This window comes from Dipodomys ordii, unplaced genomic scaffold (genome assembly GCF_000151885.1).
Source record: "Dipodomys ordii isolate 6190 unplaced genomic scaffold, Dord_2.0 Scaffold64, whole genome shotgun sequence".
Lineage (NCBI taxonomy): Eukaryota > Metazoa > Chordata > Mammalia > Rodentia > Heteromyidae > Dipodomys > Dipodomys ordii.
The window spans coordinates 1,419,587-1,435,145 of record NW_012267280.1 but is presented as its reverse complement, the minus strand read 5'-3'; the positions used below and the strand labels follow the sequence as shown (position 1 = coordinate 1,435,145).

Sequence of the window (15,559 nt, the reverse complement as noted above, 5' to 3'; positions counted from 1 at the left end):
TTCAGGGGGAAGGGGTCATCCTGAGGTCCCAGCCCCGAGGGCCTGGCCTGAGGTGTACCCCCAGGGGAGCCTAGGTGCACACCCGCGGCTGCTCCCAGCACCAGGGCTGGTGCTGCCAGCAAAGCCCGTGCACAGGTGGGGGGGGCAGGGGGCCCTCCCACCCCCCCACAGCCCGGCTGGCTCAGGAGCCAGCCGAAGGGTTGGCTCCCACAAATCTGCTGGCCAATGGCGGTGCCCGGCTGCAGCAGGTGGCTTGTTGACACTGGAGGGGGTGGGTCAGAGCAGGGTTCCCTGTTGGCGTCAGTGTGGAGGTCACTCAGAACTGGATTCTTCTCTGTGGGTGTGCTGGGCCCTGCAGGTCCATGGTGCCCCGGTGTCTGCAGCCGGCCGCCCCACCGGGATCTCCCCGCCATTCTATTATGTCTTACTTGACCTGCACCACCCCTTCAGCAAGGTCAACACAATGGGGGGGGGCTAGTGCCCACCCCCCATGACCTCGGATGACCTTTCCCTTTGAGTGCTGGCCTGGACCCCTCACAAAGTGGTGGTGGCTTAAGAAAGGGGGAGGGGTACTGCTGGTGGGCCTTACCTAATCAGGTGATCTAAAAGGACCAGCACTCCCCCGCTTTTAATTAGGGGGGGGGAAGTGCTGGGATTTGCACACAGGGCTACACACTTGTTCAGCTTGATGCCCAGTTCTACACCCATCTGGATAGCTTTAAAGATGATTTTTTGCTCTGAGTAACTCAGCTGCCTGGTCCATATTTCCACTACAGCCAAGTAAGACAGCCCCCCCCACCCCCCACCCAAAGGGGAGGATGCCCAGCTTGCCTTGCCCTGACTCCAGAACTGTGAGATGACTGGGCTCATTTGAGGTTGTTTGTTATGCAGCGCTGCTAGCAGATACACAAGGCCTGAATGGAGAATAACATGGCCGCTGGCGTGGGGGAGGGGAAGGGGGAATTTAAGGCATCAATGTTTAGGCCCAGAGACTCTTGACACCTGGGCGGGGCAGTGACTGCCCTGCTCCTGGCTAGCCCTTCCACAAGCCGTGCCAGCTGGGTGCAGGGGCATTGTGGGAAGGGTCCAACTGGCCACAGCGGGTCCCCCTGCCACTGCCCAGTGCTTTCTCATTGTCTTTTTTTTCTCCCAATCTCTTTGCTCTGACTGCAGTTAATAAAGCTAGGGAAAAACCGGCACTGGTGGCTCACGCCTGTCATCTTAGCTACTCAGGAGGCTGAGATCTGAGGATCGTGATTCACAGCCAGCCCAGGCAAGAAAGTCCATGAGGCTCTTATCTCCAATAAACCAATCACCACCAAAAAATGAAAGTGGCACTGTGGCTCAAAGTGATAGAGTTCTAGCTCCGAGCTCAAACCCATGAAAGACCTCCCCCCCAAAAAAAAACCTAAGGGGAAAAAACCAAAACCTAAATAAACCCAAACAACAACCTCCAGGTAGATTCTGCAGGGTGAGCTTGCGCACGCGTGCGTTCTCTCTCTCTCTCTCTCTCTCTCTCTCTCTCTCTCTCTCTGACATGGAGCCATCAGCTGGCCAAGCACATTATGTTCACTAGTCACTGTGTTCAGATACAAAAGAGCCGGCAGTGTTGACAGAGGAAGGTCCAAAACCAAACAAAACCAGAGTGAGGAAGGGAGGGAGGAGGGAGGAGGGAGAGGAAGGAGGGAGGGAGGAAGGAAGACAGGCCTCAGACAGGCTATGCTCCCCAGAGGCACAGTAGGGTGGGGCTCAGCCATCCAGTCACCCTTGGGCCCCCCTCCCCGGTACATCACCCATCTCACAGAGGCTCCCAGGGCTGGGGGGGGGCGTGGGGGGTATCTCTAGGTTACACAGGGGGCCCTGAGGGACACACACAGCTGTCACAGTGGGGGGGAGGTCCCCCCTCCCCCCCGTGGGCAGAGGCCAGGGATGCGGCTGAGCCCCCGGAGGTGGCCCAGGATACCTCACAAGGAACGAGGGGACCCTAAATACCCACAGAGCTGAGGGGAGATTGTGGCTTTAGGAGAAGGTACGGGCCTGGACCCTGAGCTCAGGCAGGGGCTGGATGCCGCACCCCCACACTGGAAGGAGGACTCCCCCACCAGGCCCTCTGTCCCCAGCAGCACCCACAGAATAACGCGAGGTGGCCCACACAGCAGGGCATTGGCTGGACTCCTGTGGACAGAGACCCGTCCCTGCTCCCCCAACCCTCGGGGGCTCCAGCACAGTCCCCCCCTCAGAGACGGAGGCTCCCCGTGGCTGCAGTCATAGGGTGGGGCGTGGGGAGCAGCCACGTGAGTCTGCGGACCACGTCAGCCCCAGTGGCGGGGGATTTGGGGTGAGGGATCGTGGCTAAAAAACAAGATCCTGTGACTCCCCGTCACCCCAATGCCTTTGTTCCTGGGGCTAAATTGGTCCCAGGAGGCTATAATTAGAAAGAAAGGGGACAAGAGGGACAAAGAGCAGTGAGGGCCAGGTCTTGCTGTGGCCTCGGGCTGTGCACCCGGCCCCAAGAATGCTCCAGCTTGTTCCCCGGCCAGGCGGCCTGGATGACACAGGGTGACGGTGGCGTGGTGTGGGGCTGGTCACCAAGGTGACCGCAGCCCGAGAGAAAGCTGCGTTCTGTGTCGCGGCCCGTGGGGGTGGCAGCCGTGGGGGGGGGCAGTGGTCATGTGAGGGTTTGTAAGCTCGGGAACGGAGGCCAGGCAGGCCGGGATGAAGCCCCGTGCCTCGGGTCACTCCTGTCCTCAGCTTCCCGGCACGAAGGAAATGTTGTCACCCTGGCCCTGTGCCGGGGCGAGGGGGTGGCGCCAGGCTCATGAGGAAGCTCAGCAACGCAAGACAAGCGGCCAGGTTGCGGGGAGAGCTGACAGGGCTGCACTGGGTCTCCCCACCTCAGACCCAGACAAACTCCTATGCGTCCTGCAAAGTCCCACGCAGGGGTCATGCCCTCAGAGAATCTCATCAACAGCCATGCCCCAGTGAACTGTGCTAAAACTCATTCCCCACAGGGCTTTTCCACAGCTCCTGGCAGGTCCCTTGTGGGCTGGGAAATGTTTCAGCTACTGAACACCACACATATTTGCCTGGGGCAGGTGGCTCATGCCTGTAAGCCTAGCTACTCAGAAGGCTGAGATCTGAAGATCATGGTTCGAAGCCAGCCCAGGCAGGAAAGTCCATGTGACTCATCACCAATTAACAATCACAAAACTGGAAGTGATACTGTGGCTCAAAGAGGGAGAGTGCTGGCCTTGAGCAAAAAATCTCTGGGACAGCACCAAGACCCTGAATGCAAGCCCCATGACTGACAGAAAAGAAAGAAAGAAAGAAAGAAAGAAAGAAAGAAAGAAAGAAAGAAAGAGAGAGAGAGAGAAAGAAAGAAAAAAGAAAGAAAGAAAGGAAGAAAGAAAGAAAGAAAGAAAGGAAGGAAGGAAGAAGAAAGCAAGCAAGCAAGCAAGCAAGCAAGCAAGCAAGGAGGTGACTCACGCCTGTCATCCTAGCTACCAGGGAAGCTGAGATCTGAGGATCACGGTTCAAAGCCAGCCCAGGCAGGAAAGTCTATGTGATTCTTTTTTTTTTTTTGGTCATGGGCCTGAACTTTGGGCCCATGTCCCTGCGCTCTTCAGCTCAGGGTGAGCGCTCTACCACTTGAGCCACAGCACCACTTCCTCCATGTGACTCTTATCTCCAATAAACTACTAAAAGAAAAGCTAGCCAGGCGCTGGTGGCTCACGCCTGTAATCCCAGCTACTCAGGATGCTGAGATCTGAGGGTCTCGGTTCAAAGGCAGCCCAGGCAGGAAAATCAGTGAGACTCTTATCTCCAATTAACCACCAGAAAACAGGAAGTGTGCTGTGGCTCAAGCCACAGCTTGAGCTGAAGAGCTCAGGGACAGTGCTCAGGCCTAGAGTTCAAGCCCCACAACCAACAAAAAAAAAAAAAAAAAGAAAAAAAAGAAAAGAAAGGAAAAAAAAAGAAAAGCTAGAAATGGAGCTGTGACTCAAGTAATAGAACACCAGCAGTGTTGAGTGAAAAATTCGCTCAGGGATGGTGACTGGGCCCTGAGTTCAGGCCCCAGTAAAAACAAACAAACAACAACAAAAGAAAAGTGGAGCCCGTGAGTTCCTGCTGAGTTCCAGGGTGAGGTGCAGGTGTGGAGCGCACAAGCCTCCTCTAGAGGGTGGCAGTGCCCTCGGAGGGGGGACCCTGAGCCTCAGCTGGGGACATGTGTGGCTGCCGCAGCTGGGGGACTCCTGGCCTGGAGGAGCTGGTGGAGGCTGGGGAGGCAGCTCGGCCCCAGGAGGCCAGCAGAGAATGTCCAGAGTTGGGGTGCTGGGCTGTGGAGCGATCCAGCCCAGGGCGAGCTTCCTTGTGAACCCCCACTGCGCTTTGGCCGCAGTGGGGTGACAGGAGAGGCCTGGAGCTGCTGTGGGATGTCCACAGGCCTCACCCCCACACCCCGCTCCCCCTCCCCCGTCCCAGGCCATGACTCCCCAGTGTCCAGTCACGGCTCTGCAGGGGCCGGGGCCGGGGGGGGGGGTGCCACCAGCACTGCCGGGGAAAATGTCTCAACACCTGGACTAGATCTTGGTTTGACATCAGCCCCCTTGTCCTGTCCTGGGCTCAGAGGCGGACCTACCATCTCACCAGAAAGAAGCCAGGAGGAGGAGGAAGAAGAGAGGAGGAGGAAGAAGGGGAGGAGGGGGAGGAGGGGAAGCCTGCAGTCTCATCCGAAGGCTGGGCTGGGGAGAACACATTCGCCATTAGCAAGCACTGCAATGTGCTGTACGAAATTTGGGGTGCCTTCCTGTGGAACCTCCTGGAGAACCAGTCAGCAGCCTGCTGCAGGGAGGAAGAGCAGGTGCAGGGCTCGCTCACGCTCCCCCCACCCCGGGGAGACCTTTCTCTGGGTCCCTAGCAGCTTCTGCCCCAGCGGAGGCCCTGATGACTCTCGTGGAATTTCTAACAAGGAGACTGAGTGTGTGGTTTTGCTCAGACACATCCCATCCATTTTCCATTACGCCTTTTCTTTCAAAGGCCCAAACACAGCCAAGGCTGCCTGGGCGAAGGCTGGTTCGCATGAAGTCTTTATGGGACAGTTGAAGGAAGGCCAGGGTTTCTGGGGCGGGGTGGGGGGGGGCGGGGGGCGGGGGGCGGCGGCTGGCAGGGCACATCACCCGCATCCCCACTTCTAGCAGCCTTCCTTGGCTTTGGTAAATTAAATGACTTGAGGAAGTCCAGGGACCTTTGAACTCTGGACCTTGTACTTGCTGGCCTGGCACCCAACCACTTGAACTATAGCTTCATTTCCTAGCTTTTTGGTGATTAATTGGAGATCAGTCTCATGGATTTTCCTGCCCAGGCCAGCTTTGAATTGTGATCCTCAGATCTCAGTAGCTGGGATGACAGGTGTGAGCCACTGGGGCCTAGCTTGGAGGCAGAATTTAAGAGTATGCAAAAAGCTGCTCATTGATAAAGCATATGTAATATGTATTGTGTAATATGTATTGTGTGAATGTTAATGGAACACTACTGCAAAACAACAACAAAAACCCAGGCTGGGAATGTGGCTTAGTGGTAGAGCGCTTGCCTAGCATGCATGAAGCCCTGGATTTGATTCCTCAGTACCATATAAAGAGAAAAAGCTGGAAGTGGCACTGTAGTTCAAGTGGTAGTGTTAGCCTTGAGCAAAAGAAGCTCAGGGGCAGTGTCCAGGCCCTGAGTTCAAGTCCCAGAACTAGCAAAAACAAAAACAAAAAAACCAACAAACAAAACACCAAAAAACCTAGGTGGACTCTGGGCTAGTGCTCTACCACTTCAGCTACAGCCCTACTCCGGGCTTTTTTAAGTGGTTAACTGGAGGTAAGAGTCTCACAGACTTCTTTGCCCCAGGCTGGCTTTGAACCACAATCCTCAGATCTCAGCCTCCTGAGCAACTAGGATGACAGGCGTGACCCACCAGCAGCCAGCAGATCCCAGTTTCAGGCCAGTCCACAACAAAAGTGAATGAGACCCTATCTCGACAAAAAAGCCAGGTATGTCTCGAATGATACATGCCTTGAAGTCCAGCCATGTGGGAGGTGTCAACAGGAAGATCAAGATCCAAAGGGGGGAAAAATGAGACCTTATTTGAAAAATATGTAAAGTTAAAAGCACTGGAGGTGTGGCTCAAGGGGTAGAGCACCTGTTTAGCAAGCATCAGGTCCTGAGTTAAAACGCTAGCATCACCCAATGATATACTGTAATGAGTGCCCTTTTTAGCCTCGCTCCCTCTAGCCTGGTCCTACTTGATATTTAGCACTCTTGGGGGCCAGTGGAGACCCAGGAAGTAAAAGGTGGAGGGAGTTGAACCCCACTGCCCAAACCCCCCATCTCCGTTCCTGAGCTAAATAATTAGCAGGCACCAGGTGTTTACAGAGGTGAGGAAGTGGAGATCTGGGCTGAACTCCTCACCCCCAAACCAGTCCTGCTGCCACTCACCCCACGAGCCCCACAGCTGCTCCCCAGCCCCCGTCTCAGCCAGCCATGTTTCCAGAAAGAAGTCAGCCCAGAAAATGAAAATGCACAGCAAGCTGTGCTATCAGGAAACCCAAAACACAGAAAAGAGGAGAGATCGCCAATCCTCACCCCACGGGACCCCTGTGGGAACCAGAGAAAAACAAGCAACCATGGGGCGCCAACAGCTCACGCCTGTCATCCCGGAAACTCAGGAGGCTGAGATCAGAGGACAGCTGTTCAAAGCCAGCCCGGCAGGCAGGAAAGTCCATGAGACTCTTACCTCCAATGATCCCACAAAAAGCCAGAAGTGGAGCTGTGGCTCAAGCAGTAGAAGGCCAGCCTTGAGTACAAAGCTCAGGGACAGCACCAAGGCTCTGAGTTCAAGTCCCACAACAAAAAAGAAAAGACAAGGGGCCCAATCCAAGAGAAGGAAGGAGTGAGCAATTGCCTACAAATCTGAGACCCAGGTTCTAAACCCCTCAAGGCAAAAGCCAAAAATCACACACACACACACACACACACACACACACACACACACACACACATTCATCTCTGCTTTGGCCTAACAGCCCAGAGTACAACCCAAAAAGATGAAACACAGCCTACCTTTACCTATTTCTTCTGGAAGAGAGGTGTTTTTTGTTTGCTTTTTGTTTTCCTGTTTAAAAAAAGAGAAAGACATGGTTACATAGACGCCAAATGTTGTCCAGCATGTGGAAAATACAAAAGGACCACATTCTCCAGATTCCCTGAGGAAGAATCAAGTTCATTTCTTTTTTGGTTGGTCGTGGGGCTTGAACTCAGGACCGGGCCGCTGTCCCTGAGCTCTTTTGCTCCAGGCTAGTGCTCTACCACTTGAGCCACAGCACCACTTCTGGTTTTCTGGTGGTTCATTGGAGTAAGTGTCTTACCGACTTTCTGCCTGAGGTGGCTTTGAACCATGATCCTTAGACCCAGCTTCCTGAGTAGCTAGGATTACAGGTGTCATGGGGCCTGGCTTCTTCTTCTTTTTTTTCCTTTTGCCAGGCTCAGGGCCTGGGTGCTGTCCCTGAGCTGCTTTTGCTTAAGGCTAGCACTCTACCACTTGAGCCACAGCACCACTTCTGTTTTTTTCTGTATATGTGGTACTGAGGAATCAAACCCAAAACGTCATGTGTGCTAGGCAAGCACTCTACCACATTCCCAGCCCTTTTTTCTTTCTTTTTTTTTTTTTGAACTCAGGGCCTCATGGCTGTAGGTGCTTTACCAGTTGAACCACACCTCCAGCTCTTCCTGGTTTCTGGTTTTTGTTTCATGGGAGATTTCTTTCTTTCTTTCTTTTTTTTTTTTTGTCAGTCGTGGAGTTTGAAGTCTGGGCCTGGGCACTGTCCCTTCAGCTCAAGGCTAGCGCTCTGCCACTTGAGCCATAGTGCCACTTCTGGCTTTTTCTGCTTACATGGTGCTGAGGAATCGAACCCAGGGTCTCATGCATGCAAAGCAATCACTCTACCACTGAGCCACCTTTTCAGCCCCTATGTGAGATCTTATGTTTTTGTTCTTGTTTTTAAGGGCTAGTTTTGGACTGTAATGTTCCTACCTGAGCTGCCAACACAGCTGAGATTAAAGATGTGAGCCACTATGCCCGCTTTATTGTTGAGATAGGAGTCACTAACTTGTTGCCCCGGGGTAACCTTGATTGAGGCCCTTCCCAATCTGCTACCTCCAGAACAGCTGGGATTACAGGCCCACCTGTAATCAATTTAATTCTTCACCACCCATCCATTCCCAAAAGACAATAAGTTCTCTCTGTGGGGGAAGTGGGGTGGAAAGGGGTCACGTTTTTTCTTCTTGAATTTGTATTCTTCCATTACAGAACACGAGGTTTCCCCAACTCGTGGTCAAAGTCTCCAACATCAGATGTCCCCCCACCCCCAGCAGAAAAACAAAATTCTCCAGCTCTGAGTCTCCCTCCATGTGGAATAGCTGGGTGTTTTTCCGCCCTCTGCCTTTCTATTTGATGTCAGCCACGAGGAGGGAACCCGGAGCACTGGAGGGCAGACCAATTAACCTGGGAAGGGAGGGCTGACAGGCGTAGGCAGCAGACCCCCACCCCCCAAATCACATAGTAGCCACCAGCCTGGGGCAAAGGTCAGCAGGAAGGAAATGAGAGCAGTGAGCGGACTGGGGAGGGTCTGGGGTGCTGCTGGATGGGGTGGGGTGCTCCAGGGGGCAGGAGACCCCCCCAACTCCTTGATTCTGCACCAAATGCAAGGAGGCTGGCAGAGGCCTGGTGCATGCAGGGAAGCTGCAGAGCTGGCAGCCTGGCCCACCTCCTGTTCTTGGGGATCCCTGTGCCTGGAGCCGTGGATGGCCCGGTGAGGTCGCCGGAGGTCCACCCTGCACCGGGCTTCCTGACCTGCTCGCTGGGGCGGCTCGCGAGGCTCAGGCTGTTTCTCCGCAGCCCTGGTGGCCCCTGTGGTCCCTGCCAGCCCCCAGCCCCCAAACCCCTCATCCTTGCCAAACAGTTGGTGTTTCCCCCAGAATAACAGGGGTTTTTCCAGCTTGACTGGAAAGCCTGGCTGCAGGGCCCCCTGACCGGCCACGGGCCTTTCCAGCCGCCCTGGGCTCAGGGCTGGGTGTTGGGAGATCTGGTGTAGGGAAGTTGGAAAGCTGCAGATCTCAGGGGCTCAGCCACAGAAACTTTCTGTTAATTCAGAGGCTCCTGCGCTCCCTGCACAAGGACTGGGTTGTTTCTGGGGGTGTCCCAGGCCCTGCAGGGGGCTCAGCCCCACCCATGCCAGGAGCTCCCCACAGCCAAGAATCACAGCCATACGTCCCCAGGTGGTGCCAACCCCATGTTAAAAGATGGCGGGGAGCTGGGTGCAGGTGGCTCATACCTGTAATCCCAGCAACTCAGGAGGCTGACATACGAGATGGCAACTCCAAGCCAGCACAAGCAGAAAAGTTCATGAGACCCTTAACTCCAATGAACCACTGAAAAGCCAGAAGTGGAGCTGTGGCTCAAGTGATAAGAGTGCCAGCCTTTGGGGAAAACTGGGACAGTGCCCAGGCCCTGAGCTGAAGCCCCAGGACCAGCACTAAATGAATAAATGAATGAGTGAATGAATGAATGCATTAAATAAATAAAATATTCAGTTTCTGTCCAGCCAGGCAGGTTGGCACCTCCTGAGATACGGGTAGCCACCTCGCCCACCATGCTCCATGTAGAGGAAGATTCCAGAACCCCAGCACAGGCTCTGTGATCACTGTTACCCTCCACACACCTGAGGCTGATGTGCGTGCACGTGCCTGTGTGTGCGTGTGCGTGTGCATGCATGAGTGGAGGCTGAGAGCTGGCAGTTCTCTGGGTCTCTAGGCCACATGATCCTGAATCTTAGGGACCCTGGGCCAGGTCTGGGGACATGAGTGTGTGTCAGGACTTGGGGGGGGGCTCCTGGCCTGGGGGGAGCCAAAAGACACTGCTCAGGGCCCCCGCAGGACCCAGGAAGCCCCAGAGGGTGACCCGGCTGATTGTGCCTGTTACAGGGGGAGTCCCTAAATCGGCCTTTTCCTTCCTTTCCCCCTTGCTCTCATGGTGCCCGAGAGCAGAGTGGGGGGGCCCCCAGAAAGCAAGAAAGAGGAAGGACTGTGGGCCTCAGCGGGTAATCCCCTACACCCCTTTTTCTCAGAAAGGACTCCTCCCAGCAGGGCTGGCTGGTACCCCTGATACCCCCTTGGTTTTGCAGGAAACTGCAGGGGGGCTGGCCGAATCTCCAGGCTGAGTCACATGCCTGCGCCCACAGCTGCCACCCTTGCCAGTCATCCCACACCCCAGAGGGCACAGCCACAGCACCACAGAATTCTTCTGTTGTGTGCCAGTCCTGGGCTTTGAACTGAGGACTGGAGCATTGTCCCTAAGCTTTTTCACTCAAGGCCCTCACTTTGCCACTTGACCCACAGCTCTACTTCCAGCTTTTTGGTGGTTCAACGGAGAAAAGAGACTCACAGACTTTCCTGCCCAGGCTGGCTTCGAACTATGATCCTCAGATCTCAGCCTCTTGAGTCGCTAGGATGACAGGCATGAGCCACTGGGGCCACACTGCAGCTTCTTAAAAAAAAAAAAAAAAGCTGGGCACTGGTGGCTCATGCCTGTCATCCTAGCTACTCAGGAGGCTGAGACCTGAGGATGGTGGTTCAAAGCCAGCCTGGGCAAGAAAGTCCCTGAGACTCTTATCTCCAATAAACCACCAGAAAACTGGAAGTGGCGCTGTGGCTCAAAGTGGTAGAGCGCTCGCCTTGAGCTGAGGAGCTCAGGGACAGCGCCCAGGCCCAGAGTGCAAGCCCCACAATGCACCAAAAAAAAAAAAAAGAAAAAAGAAAGAAAGAAAGAAGGAAAGAAAGAAATCATCCTGGATTTAGCTTGAATTAGCTGCTGAGTCAAGGTCTTCAAAAAGAGCTAGAAGAGGAAACAGGTTTGTGGAGATCTAATTTGCATACCACCTATGCTATTCCTTTTATTTTTGTTGGTCACGGGGCTGGCTTTGAACCATGATCCTCACATCTCAGCCTCCTGAGTAGCTAGGATGACAGGCATGAGCCACCAGCACCCAGCTCATTTGTGCTATTTCTCCAAGTGTACCAATCAGCAATAAAGCTGTGCTACTAACACCCACTAAGTCTAGAACATTCCATCAGTCCTGTCCCCAAAAAGGATCACTCCATCCCCTCCCCAACACCTGCCCACCCACAAGTCTACTTCTGGTCTCTGGTCTCTGTGGATTTACCTGTTCTGGATGTTTCTACCAGTGAGATTGTATGTGTGTTTGTGTTTGTGTGTGTGTGTGTGTGTGTGTGTGTGTCAGTCCTGAGGCTTGAACTCAGGGTTTGGGTACTATCCTAGAGCTCATTTTTTCAAGGGTAGGGCTCTACCACTTGAGCCATACCTCTGCTTCAGCTTTGTGGTAGTTAATTGCAGATAAGAGTCTTATGGAGCCGGGCGCTGGTGGCTCACGCCTGTAATCCTAGCTACTCAGGAGGCTGAGATCTGAGGATCGCGGTTCAAAGCCAGCCTGGGTAGGAAAGACCATGAGACTCTTATCTCCAATAAACCACCAGAAAACCGGAAGTGGCACTGTAGCTCAAGTGGTAGAGCGCTCGCCTTGAGCTGAAGAGCTGAGGGACAGCACCCAGGCCCAGAGTTCAAGCCCCATGACCGACCAAAAAAAAAAAAAAAAGAGTCTCATGGACTTTCATGCCCCGGCTGGCTTCGAACCTCCGCCCTCAGTTCTCAGCTTCCTGAGTAGCTAAGATTACAGGTTTGAGCCACCAGCGCCCTGGCCCATTACCAGATCTGTAAGAGCAATTCCATTCAGGAAACCCTTTCCTTTTCCTTGACCCAAACCCATCCTGCAAAGCCTGAAACAGGAATATTATACAGCTAAGAACCAGAGCAAGGCAATTCATGTCTACACTTGGAAGGCCCAGGAGGGATGGTGCTGGGTCAGAAGGAAGGGGCTTCCTTGGGACCAGGTGGGGTACAGGCACAGTACTGAGCCCCCTCCTCTGGCACAATCATGTCCTGATGGGGACAGGCATGGGGTTCAGTGTCTCCTCAGGGCCCCAGTCCTTCCATGTTCTTTAGGAAGAATGATATAAATGTGGATTCTTTCCTTCCCTGGCGCTTGTGCAAGCCAGCACGAACAGAGACAGGAAGGAGTTAGAAGGGCCCTGTGCATGCGTGACAGAAACAGAGAACAGCTGTTCCAAGACACCCCGGGATCTCAGCCTCTGGTGGCTGCAAGCCCAGCAGGGGGCTGCAGGGACCTTGCCTGGGTCCCCAAGGCTCCCCCGCCTTGCAGGGAGCCTGCTCAGACTTCTCCCCCACGGGTTCCCCATCTCTGTGGGCTTGGAGCTGGAGGCGTGGCTCTGTTGGTAGAGTGCCAGCTAATGAGCAAAGCCTCAGGTACCAAGTTCGAGTCCTGATCTAGAAACAAAAATGAAAAAGAACAATGTGTGGATGGTGTCCAGGCTGCCACTAGGTGACAAAGTCATCCCAGATTGGGGTAGGAGGGCAGTGGCTGAGATCTCCCTTCCCTCCCCTCCTCTCCCCTTCTCTCCCCTCCTCTCCTCACCTCTCTCTCCTTTTTCTCTTGTGTGCTGGAACTGGGGCTAGGTGTTTTCCCTGAGCTTTTCTTGCTCGAGGCTAGCATTCTATCACACGAGCCACAGCGCCCCTTCTGGCATTTTCTGAGTAGTTTATTGGAGATAAGAGTCTCACAGCCAGGTGTCAGTGGCTCATGTGTGTCATCCTAGCTACTCAGGAGGCTGAGATCTGAGGATTGCAGTTCAAAGCCAGCCTAGGCAGGACTGTCTGTGAGACTCTTATCTCCAATAAACCACCAGAAAACTGGAAGTGGCGCAGTGGCTCACGTGGTAGAGTTCCAGTATTGAGCTAAAGAAGCTGAGGGACAGCGCCCAGGCCCTGAGTCCAAGACCTGGGTCTGTCCCCCTCCCCCAAGAAGAGTCTCATAGACTTTTTTTGGGGGGGTCTGGTCGTGGGGCCTGAACTCTGGGTCTGGGCGCTGTCCCTCAGCTCTTCAGCTCAAGGCGAGTGCTCTACCACTTGAACCACAGCGCCACTTCCAGCTTTTTTTCTTTTTGCTTATGTGGTGCTGAGGAATCGAACCCAGGGCCTTATGCATGCAAGGCAAGCGCTCTACCACTGAGCCACCTTCCCAGCCCCTCTCATAGACTTTTCTGTCCAGCTGGTTTTGAACCACCATCCTCAGATCTCAGCCTCCTGAGTAGCTAGGATTATAGGCATGAATACAGGCACTTTGGCTTCATCATTAATTATTTAAAATTAATTAATTAATTTTTTGAGACACGGTCTTACACTATAGCCTAGGCTGGCCTGGAACTCATGATCCTCCAGCCTCCACTTCCTGAGCGCTGGAATTGCAGGCGTGCACCACCGCACCCGGCCCTCCAGCACGTGATTTTTCTAAAGCAATCAGTATTTTCCTTTGTGGCTGGTTCTCTCCCGGAAGGCTTATTCTGATGTAAATAAATCAGCTTGAACTGTGTTCCAGCCACGTGCGCTGTGCTGCCGTCCCTTGAGGTTTACGGGAAGTGCACGCCCAGGGCTCTGCTCAGTAGCCTGAGGTTTTGTCCTCCTATGATCCAGAGAACCTGAGAGTCCCAGCAGCATTTGTTTATCTCTGCTCACCACGGCTGCCCTGGAGCCAAGGCACGCAGGCCGGGTTGTTCTTTGAGGGGCAACCAGGGCTCTGATCCCCTTCCCTCCTCAAATCCATGCCAGGGCCAAGAATGATGGCCACATGTGTACCCAAATGGCGCAACCCCATGTTAAAAGACAGTGGGAAGCCAGGCGCTGGTGGCTCATGCCTAATAATCCCATCTGCTCAGGAGGCTGAGACCTGAGGATCACAGTTCAAAGCCAACCTGGGCGGGCAAGTCTGTGAGACTCTTAGCTCCAATGAGCCACCCAAAAAAAAAAAAAGCAGGAAGTAGAGCTGTGGTTCAAGTGGTAGAGTGCTAGCAAAATAAACCCAGGGACAATGCCTGGGCCCTGAATTCAAGCCCAGACCAGCATAAAAAAGAAAAAAAGATGGTGGCAGATCAGAGCTAGGAAGGGGTGACCCAAAGACCAATGGAACAGATTAGAAGATCCAGAAGTAAAATCACATATCTACCAGGATGCCGGTGGTTCACGTCTGTAATCCTAGCTACTCAGGAGGCTGAGATCTGAGGATGGAGGTTCAAAGCCAGCCCGGGAAGGAAAGTCCATGAGACTCTTATCTTCAATAAACCACTAGAAAACCAGAAGTGGTGCTGTGGCTCAAGCGGTAGAGCACTCGCCTTGAGCTGAAGAGCTGAGAGACAGCGCTCAGGCCCAGGGTTCAAGGCCCACGAACAAGGCCCTCCCCCCTCCTCCCCCCCCCCGCAAAAAAATCACATACCTATAGTCAGCTGATATTTGACAAGAGCCAAAGACATACACTGGAAGAATCATAACCTCTCAAATATTGGTGCTGGCAAAACTGGGCAGCCACATGCAGAAAACTAAAAGTGGACCCCAGCCTGTCACCATGCACTAACATCAACTCAAAATGGATGAAAGACCTTAACATCAAACCTGAAACTCTGAAACTACTGCAGGACAGAGTAGGAGAGACACTAGAACTTATAGGCACAGGAAGGAACTTCCTGAACAGAGTCCCAGGGGCACAACAAATTGGAGAGAAACTCGACAAATGAGGCTACCTTAAAACAAAAAGTTTCTGCACAGCTAAAGACATAGCTGCCAAACTAGAAAGACAGACAACTAACTGGGAAAAGAGATTTACCAGCAACATATCAGACAAAGGCCTAATATCCATTATCTACAGGGAACTCAAAAAAAAAAGAATCCCTCCTAAATCTAACAATGGGCAAGAGAGCTAAAGAGAGACTTCTCAAAAGAAGAGATAAAAATGGCAAAGAAACACATGAGGAAATGTTCATCAGCCATGGCTGTAAAGGAAATGCAAATAAAAACAACCCTGAGATACCACCTTACCCTTGTCAGAACGGCCCACATCCTAAATTCAGCCAACGAAATGCTGACGGGGATGCAGATAAAGAGGAACCCTATTGCACTGCTGGTGGGAAGGTAAACTAATACCACCACTTTGGAAAGCAGTCTGGAGATACCTCAGAAAGCTAAACTTAAACCTCCCCTATGACCCAGCCATACCACTCCTAGGCATCTACCCTGAACAACCGGAGCACGATACAAGGACACATGCATCTCCATCCATGTTCGTTGCAGCACTGTTCACAATAGCCAAGATATGGAAACAACCCAGATGCCCCTCTACGGATGAATGGATCAAAAAACTGTGGTTCCTATATACAATGGAATATTATACAGCCATTAGAAAGGACAAAATAATGGCATATGCAGGGAAATGGATGGAAGTAGAACAAATCATTTTGAGCGAGGTAAGCCAAGAGCAGAGAGACAAATGGCACCTGCTCTCCTGGATATGTTAAATATGCTAATATGTTAAATCCAAAA

The 15,559-nt window shown here is 53.2% G+C and overlaps 1 protein-coding gene across 2 annotated transcripts in view; it reads right to left on the bottom strand.

The window, feature by feature from the left end:
• Positions 1-15,559, bottom strand: part of Gng7 (guanine nucleotide binding protein (G protein), gamma 7) — a 66,440-nt gene that overhangs the window by 16,170 nt on the left and 34,711 nt on the right. For both annotated transcript variants that reach the window (XM_013022774.1, XM_013022775.1), the window contains exon 2: positions 7,105-7,156. The gene's annotated coding sequence lies outside the window, so the exon portion shown is untranslated. The remainder of the gene's footprint in view (positions 1-7,104; positions 7,157-15,559) is intronic.